The sequence below is a fragment of the Giraffa tippelskirchi genome, chromosome X (genome assembly GCF_054371585.1).
Source record: "Giraffa tippelskirchi isolate mGirTip1 chromosome X, T2T-mGirTip1v1.2.pri, whole genome shotgun sequence".
Lineage (NCBI taxonomy): Eukaryota > Metazoa > Chordata > Mammalia > Artiodactyla > Giraffidae > Giraffa > Giraffa tippelskirchi.
Genome location: NC_137289.1, coordinates 121,765,001 through 121,772,500, shown reverse-complemented (window position 1 = coordinate 121,772,500; position 7,500 = coordinate 121,765,001).

Genomic DNA, 7,500 nt, shown 5'->3' with positions numbered 1-7,500 from the left:
TGTGTCTGTGTGTGTGTCTGTGTGCATGTGTCTGTGTCTGTGTATGTGTGTGTGCCTGTGTGTGTGTGTCTGTCTGTGGGTGTGTGTCTGTTTGTGTCTGTGAGTGTGTCTGTTTGTGTCTGTCTATCTGTGAGTCTGTGTGCATGTGTCTGTGTTTGTGTCTGTGTGTGTGTCTGTGTGTGTGTCTGCGTGTGTGTCTGTGTGTGTTTCTGTCTGTGTGTGTGTGTCTGTCACTGTGTGTGTGTCTGTGTGTGTGTGTCTGTGTGTGTGTCTGTGTGCATGTGTCTGTGTGTGTGTCTCTGTGTGTGTCTGTGTGTGTGTCTGCATGTGTGTGTCTGTGTGTCTGTCTGTGTGTGTGTGTCTGTGTGTGTTTCTCTGTGTTTGTGTCTGTGTGTGTCTGTCAGTGTGTGTGTGTGTCTGTGTGTGTGTCTGTCTGTGTATGTCTGTCTGTGTGTGTGTCTGTGTGTGTCTGTCTGTCTGTGTGTGTGTATCTGTGTGTGTGTGTCTGTCTGTGTGTCTGTGTCTGTGTGCGTGTCTGTCTGTGTGTGTGTCTGTGTGTGTGTCTTTGTGCGTGTGTCTGTGTGTGTGTCTGTGTGCGTGTGTCTGTGTGTGTGTGTCTGTGTGTGTCTGTCTGTGTGTGTGTGTCTGTGTGTGTGTCTCTGTGTTTGTGTCTGTGTGTTTCTGTCGGTGTGTGTGTGTGTCTGTGTGTGTGTCTGTCTGTGTAGGTCTGTCTTTGTGTGTGTCTGTGTGTGTCTGTCGGTCTGTGTGTGTGTATCTGTATGTGTGTGTGTCTGTGTGTGTGTCTGTCTGTGTGCATGTGTCTGTGTCTGTGTATGTGTGTGTGTGTGTGTGTCTGTGTGTGTGTCTGTCTGTGTGTGTGTCTGTTTGTGTCTGTGAGTGTGTCTGTTTGGGTGTGTCTCTCTGTGTGTCTGTGTGCATGTGTCTGTGAGTGTGTCTGTGTGTGTGTCTGTGTGTGTGTCTGTGTGTGTGTGTCTCTGTGTGTGTCTGTCTGTGTGTGTGTCTCTGTCTGTGTGTGTGTATCTGTCTGTGTGTGTGTCTGTGTGTGTGTGTCTGTCTGTGTGTGTGTATCTGTGTGTGTGTCTGTTTGTGTGTGTCTGTGTGCGTGTGTCTGTGTGTGTGTGTCTGTCTGTGTGTGTGTATCTGTGTGTGTGTCTCTGTCTGGGTGTGTGTATCTGTGTCTGTGTGTGTGTCTGTGTGTGTGTCTGTGTGTGTATCTGTGTGTGTGTCTGTGTGTGTGTGTCTGTCTGTGTGTGTGTCTCTGTGCATGTGTCTGTGGGTGAGTGTCTGTGTGTGTCTGTCGGTGTGTGTGTGTCTGTGTTGTGTCTGTCTGTGTGTGTCTGTCTGTTTGTGTGTCTGTCTGTGTGTGTCTGTCTGTGTGTGTCTGTGTGTGTGTCTGTGTGTGTGTCTGTGTGTGTGTCTTTGTGCGTGTGTCTGTGTATGTGTCTGTGTGCGTGTGTCTGTGTGTGCGTGTCTGTGTGTGTGTGTCTGTGTGTGTGTCTGTGTGCATGTTTCTGTGTGTGTCTCTGTGTGTCTGTGTGTGTGTGTCTGTCTGTGTGTGTCTGTGTGTGTGTCTGTGTGTGTGTCTGTGTGTGTGTCTGCGTGTGTGTGTCTGTGTGTCTGTCTGTGTGTGTGTGTCTTTCTGTGTGTGTGTGTCTGTGTGTGTGTCTGTGTGTGTGACTGTGTGTGTGTGTCTGTGTGTGTGTTTGTGTCTGTGTCTGTCTGTGTGTGTGTGTCTGTGTGTGTGTGTCTGTGTGTGTGTCTGTGTGCATGTTTCTGTGTGTGTGTCTGTGTGTGTGTCTGTGTGTCTGTGTGTGGGTGTCTGTCTGTGTGTGTGTCTGTGTGTGTGTCTGTGTGTGTGTCTTTGTGTGTGTCTGTGTGTGTGTGTCTGTGTGTGTGTGTCTGTCTGTGTGTGTGTCTTGGTGTGTGTCTCTGTGCATGTGTCTGTGTGTGTGTCTGTGTTTGTGTCTGCGTGTGCGTGTCTGTGTGTCTGTCTGTTGGTTTGTGTCTGTATGGGCGCGTGTGTCTGTGTGTGTGTCTGTGTGTGTGTCTGTGTGTGTGTCTTTGTGTCTGTGTCTGTGTGTGTGTCTGTCTGTGTGTGTCTGTGTGTGTGTCTGTGTGTCTGTGTCTGTGTGTGTGTCTGTCTGTGTATGTGTCTGTGTGTGTGTCTGTGTGTGTCTGTCAGTGTGTGTGTGTCTGTGTGTGTGTCTGTCTGTGTGTGTCTGTCTGTGTGTGTCTCTGTGTGTGTGTCTGTTTGTGTGTCTGTCTGTGTGTGTCTGTGTGTGTGTGTGTCTGTCTGTGTGTGCGTCTGTGTGTGTGTCTCTGTGTGTGTCTGTGTGTGTGTGTCTGTGTGTGTGTCTTTGTGCGTGTGTCTGTGTGTGTGTCTGTGTGTGTGTGTCTGTCTGTGTGTGTGTCTGTGTGTGTGTCTGTGTGCGTGTGTCTGTGTGTGTGTCTGAGTGTGTGTCTGTGTGTGTGTCGGAGTGTGTGTCTGTGTGCATGTGTCTGTGTGTGTGTCTGTGTGTGTGTGCCTGTGTGTGTGTCTGTCTGTCTGTCTGTGTGTATCTCTCTGGGTGTGTGTATCTGTGTCAGTGTGTGTGTCTGTGTGTGTGTCTGTGTTTGTGTCTGTGTGTGTGTGTCTGTGTGTGTGTCTGTGTGTGTGTGTCTGTGTGTGTGTCTGCGTGTGTGTGTCTGTGTGTGTGTCTGTGTGTGTGTGTCTGTGTGTGTGCGTCTGTGTGTGTGTCTGTGTGTGTGTCTTTGTGTGTGTCTGTGTGTGTGTCTGCGTGTGTGTGTCTGTGTGTGTGTCTGTGTGTGTGTGTGTGTCTGTGTGTGTGTGTGTCTGTGTGTGTGTTTGTCTGTGTGCATGTGTCTGTGTGTGTGTCTGGTGTGTGTGTCTGTGTGTGTGTCTGTGTGTGTCTGTCAGTGTGTGTGTGTCTGTGTGTGTGTCTGTGTGTGTCTGTCGGTGTGTGTGTGTCTGTGTGTGTGTCTGTGTGTGTCTGTGTATGTGTGTGTTTCTGTCTGTGTGTGTGTCTGTGTGTGTGTCTTTGTGCGTGTCTGTGTCTGTGTGACTGTGTGTCTGTGTGCGTGTGTCTTTGTGTGTATCTGTGTGCGTTTGTCTGTGTGTTTGTCTGTGTGTGTGTGTCTGTGTGTCTGTGTGCGTGTGTCTGTGTTCGTGTGTCTGTGTGTGTGTCTGTGTGTGTTTTGTGTGTCCGTGTCTGTGTGTGTGTCTGTCTGTGTGTGTGTCTGTGTGTGTGTCTGCGTGTGTGTGTCTGTGTGTCTGTCTGTGTGTGTGTGTCTGTCTGTGTGTGTGTCTGTGTGTGTGTCTGTGTGTCTGTGTGTGTGTCTGTCTGTGTGTGTGTGTCTGTGTGTGTGTCTGTGTGTGTCTGTCTGTGTGTCTGTGTCTGTGTGTGTGTCTGTCTGTGTGTGTGTCTGTGTGTGTGTCTTTGTGCGTGTGTCTGTGTATGTGTCTGTGTGCGTGTGTCTGTGTGTGTGTCTGTGTGTGTGTCTGTGTGTGTTTCTGTGTGTCTGTCTGTGTGTCTGTGTGTGTGTCTGTCTGTGTGTGTGTGTCTGTCTGTGTGTGTGTGTCTGCGTGTGTGTGTCTGTGTGTGTGTGTCTGTGTGTGTGTGTCTGTGTGTGTGTCTGTGTGTGTGTCTGTGTGTGTCTGTGTGTGTGTCTGTGTGTGTGTCTGTGTGTGTGTGTCTATCTGTGTGTCTGTGTCTGTGTGTGTGTCTGTCTGTGTGCATGTGTCTGTGTGTGTATCTGTGTGTTTGTCTGTGTGACTGTGTGTGTGTCTGTCTGTGTGTGTGTTTCTGTCTGTGTGTGTGTTTCTGTCTGTGTGTGTGTGTCTGTGTGCGTGTGTCTGTGTGTGTGTCTGAGTGTGTGTCTGTGTGTGTGTCTGAGTGTGTGTCTGTGTGCATGTGTCTGTGTGCGTGTGTCTGTGTGTGTGTGTCTGTGTGTGTGTCTCCGTGTGTCTGTCGGTGTGTGTGTGTCTGTCTGTGTGTCTGCGTGTGTGTCTGTGTGTGTCTGTGTGTGTGTGTCTGTGTGTGTGTGTCTGTCTGTGTGTGTGTATCTGTCTGAGTGTGTGTCTGTGTGTGTGTCTGTCTCTGTGCATGTGTCTCTGTGTGTGTCTCTCTGTGTGTGTGTGTCTGTCTGTTTGTGTGTCTGTGTGTGTGTCTGTTTGTGTGTCTGTGTGTGTCTGTCTGTGTGTGTGTCTGTGTGTGTGTCTGTGTGTGTGTGTCCTTGTGTGTCTGTCTGTGTGTGTCTGCGTGTGTGTCTATGTGTCTGTGTGTGTGTATCTGTCTGTGTGTGTTTATCTGTGTGTGTGTCTCTGTCTGGCTGTGTGTATCTGTGTCTGTGTGTCTGTCTGTGTGTGTGTGTCTGTGTGTGTGTCTCTGTGTGTCTGTTGGTGTGTGTGTGTCTGTGTGTGTCTATCTGTGTGTGTCTGTCTGTGTGTGTGTCTGTGTGTGTGTCTGTCTGTGTGCATGTGTCTGTGTGTGTTTGTCTGTGTGTGTGTCTGTGTGTCTTTCTGTGTGTGTGTCTGTGTGTGTGTCTGTGTGTGTGTTTGTGTGTGTGTGTCTTTGTGTGTGTCTGTTTGTGTGTGTGTGTCTGTCTCTGTGTGTGTCTGTGTGTGTGTGTCTGTGTGTGTGTGTCTGTCTGTGTGTGTGTATCTGTGTGTGTGTCTCTGTCTGGGTGTGTGTATCTGTGTCTGTGTGTGTGTCTGTGTGTGTGTCTGTGTGTCTGTGTGTGTGTCTGTGTGTGTCTGTGTGTGTGTCTGTGTGTGTGTGTCTGTGTGTGTCTGTGTGTGTGTGTCTGTCTGTGCGTGTGTCTGTGTGTGTGTCTGAGTGTGTGTCTGTGTGTGTGTCGGAGTGTGTGTCTGTGTGCATGTGTCTGTGTGTGTGTGTCTGTGTGTGTGCCTGTGTGTGTCTGTGTGTGTGTGTGTCTGTCTGTGTGTGTGTCTGTGTGTGTGTCTGTGTGTGCGTCTGTGTGTGTGTCTGTGTGTGTCTGTCGGTGTGTGTGTGTCTGTGTTGTGTCTGTCTGTGTGTGTCTGTCTGTGTGTGTGTCTGTGTGTCTGTGTGCGTGTGTCTGTGTTCGTCTGTCTGTGTGTGTGTATCTCTCTGGGTGTGTGTATCTGTGTCAGTGTGTGTGTCTGTGTGCATGTGTCTGTGCGTGTGTCTGTGTGTGTGTGTCTGTGTGCATGTGTCTGTGTGTGTGTCTTTGTGTGTGTGTCTGTGTGTGTGTCTGTGTGTGTCTGTCTGTCTGTGTGTGTGTATCTCTCTGGGTGTGTGTATCTGTGTCAGTGTGTGTGTCTGTGTGCATGTGTCTGTGTGTGTGTCTGTGTGTGTGTCTGTGTTTGTGTCTGTGTGTGTGTCGGTGTGTGTGTCTGTGTGTGTGTGTCTGTGTGTGTGTCTGTGTGCATGTGTCTGTGTGTGTGTCTTTGTGCGTGTGTCTGTGTGCGTGTCTGTGTGCGTGTGTCTGTGTGTGTGTGTCTGTGTGTGTCTGTCTGTGTGTGTGTCTGTGTGTGTGTCTCTGTGTTTGTGTCTGTGTGTTTCTGTCGGTGTGGGTGTGTGTCTGTGTGTGTGTCTGTCTGTGTAGGTCTGTCTGTGTGTGTGTCTGTGTGTGTCTGTCGGTCTGTGTGTGTGTATCTGTATGTGTGTGTGTCTGTGTGTGTGTCTGTCTGTGTGCATGTGTCTGTGTCTGTGTATGTGTGTGTGTGTGTGTCTGTGTGTGTGTCTGTCTGTGTGTGTGTGTCTGTTTGTGTCTGTGAGTGTGTCTGTTTGTGTGTGTCTCTCTGTGTGTCTGTGTGCATGTGTCTGTGTGTGTGTCTGTGTGTGTGTCTGTGTGTGTGTCTGTGTGTGTGTGTCTGTGTGTGTGTCTGTCTGTGTGTGTGTGTCTGTCTGTGTGTGTGTATCTGTCTGTGTGTGTGTCTGTGTGTGTGTGTCTGTCTGTGTGTGTGTATCTGTGTGTGTGTCTGTCTGTGTGTGTCTGTGTGCGTGTGTCTGTGTGTGTGTGTCTGTCTGTGTGTGTGTATCTGGGTGTGTGTCTCTGTCTGGGTGTGTGTATCTGTGTCAGTGTGTGTGTCTGTGTTTGTGTCTGTGTCTGTGTGTGTGTCTGTGTGTGTCTGTCTGTGTGTGTGTCTGTGTGTGTGTGTCTGTCTGTGTGTGTGTCTGTGTGTGTGTCTGTGTGCGTGTGTCTTTGTGTGTGTCTGAGTGTGTGTCTGTGTGTGTGTCGGAGTGTGTGTCTGTGTGCATGTGTCTGTGTGTGTGTGTCTGTGTGTGTGTGTTTGTGTGTGTGTGTCTCTGTGCATGTGTCTGTGGGTGAGTGTCTGTGTGTGTCTGTCGGTGTGTGTGTGTCTGTGTTGTGTCTGTCTGTGTGTGTCTGTCTGTTTGTGTGTCTGTGTGTGTGTCTGTTTGTGTGTCTGTCTGTGTGTGTCTGTCTGTGTGTGTCTGTGTGTGTGTCTGTGCGTGTGTCTGTGTGTGTGTGTCTGTGTGTGTCTGTGTGTGTGTCTGTGTATGTGTCTGTGTGCGTGTGTCTGTGTGTGTGTGTCTGTGTGCGTGTGTCTGTGTGTGTCTGTCTGTGTGCGTGTGTCTGTGTGCGTGTGTCTGTGTGTGTGTCGAGGTGTGTGTTTCTCTCTGTGTGCGTGTGTCTGTGTGTGCGTGTCTGTGTGTGTGTGTCTGTGTGTGTGTCTGTGTGCATGTTTCTGTGTGTGTCTCTGTGTGTCTGTGTGTGTGTCTGTGTGTGTGTCTGTGTGTGTGTCTGCGTGTGTGTGTCTGTGTGTCTGTCTGTGTGTGTGTCTCTGACTGTGTGTGTGTCTGTGTGTGTGTCTGTGTGTGTGTCTGTGTGTGTGTGTCTGTGTGTGTGTCTGTGTGTGTGTCTGTCTGTGTGTGTGTGTCTGTGTGTGTGTGTCTGTGTGTGTGTCTGTGTGCATGTGTCTGTGTGTGTGTCTGTGTGTGTGTCTGTGTGTCTGTGTGTGTGTGTCTGTCTGTGTGTGTGTCTGTGTGTGTGTCTGTGTGTGTGTCTGTGTGTGTGTGTCTTTGTGTGTGTCTGTGTGTGTGTGTCTGTCTGTGTGTGTGTGTCTGTGTGTGTGTCTTGGTGTGTGTCTGTGTGCATGTGTCTGTGTGTGTGTCTGTGTTTGTGTCTGCGTGTGTGTGTCTGTGTGTCTGTCTGTTTGTGTGTGTCTGTATGTGCGCGTGTGTCTGTGTGTGTGTCTGTGTGTCTGTGTCTATGTGTGTGTCTGTCTGTGTATGTGTCTGTGTGTGTGTCTGTGTGTGTCTGTCAGTGTGTGTGTGTCTGTGTGTGTGTCTGTCTGTGTGTGTCTGTCTGTGTGTGTGTCTGTGTGTGTGTCTGTGTGTCTGTGTGTGTGTGTCTGTCTGTGTGTGTGTCTGTGTTTGTGTCTGCGTGTGTGTGTCTGTGTGTCAGTCTGTTTGTGTGTGTCTGTATGTGCGCGTGTGTCTGTGTGTGTGTCTGTGTGTGTGTCTGTGTGTGTGT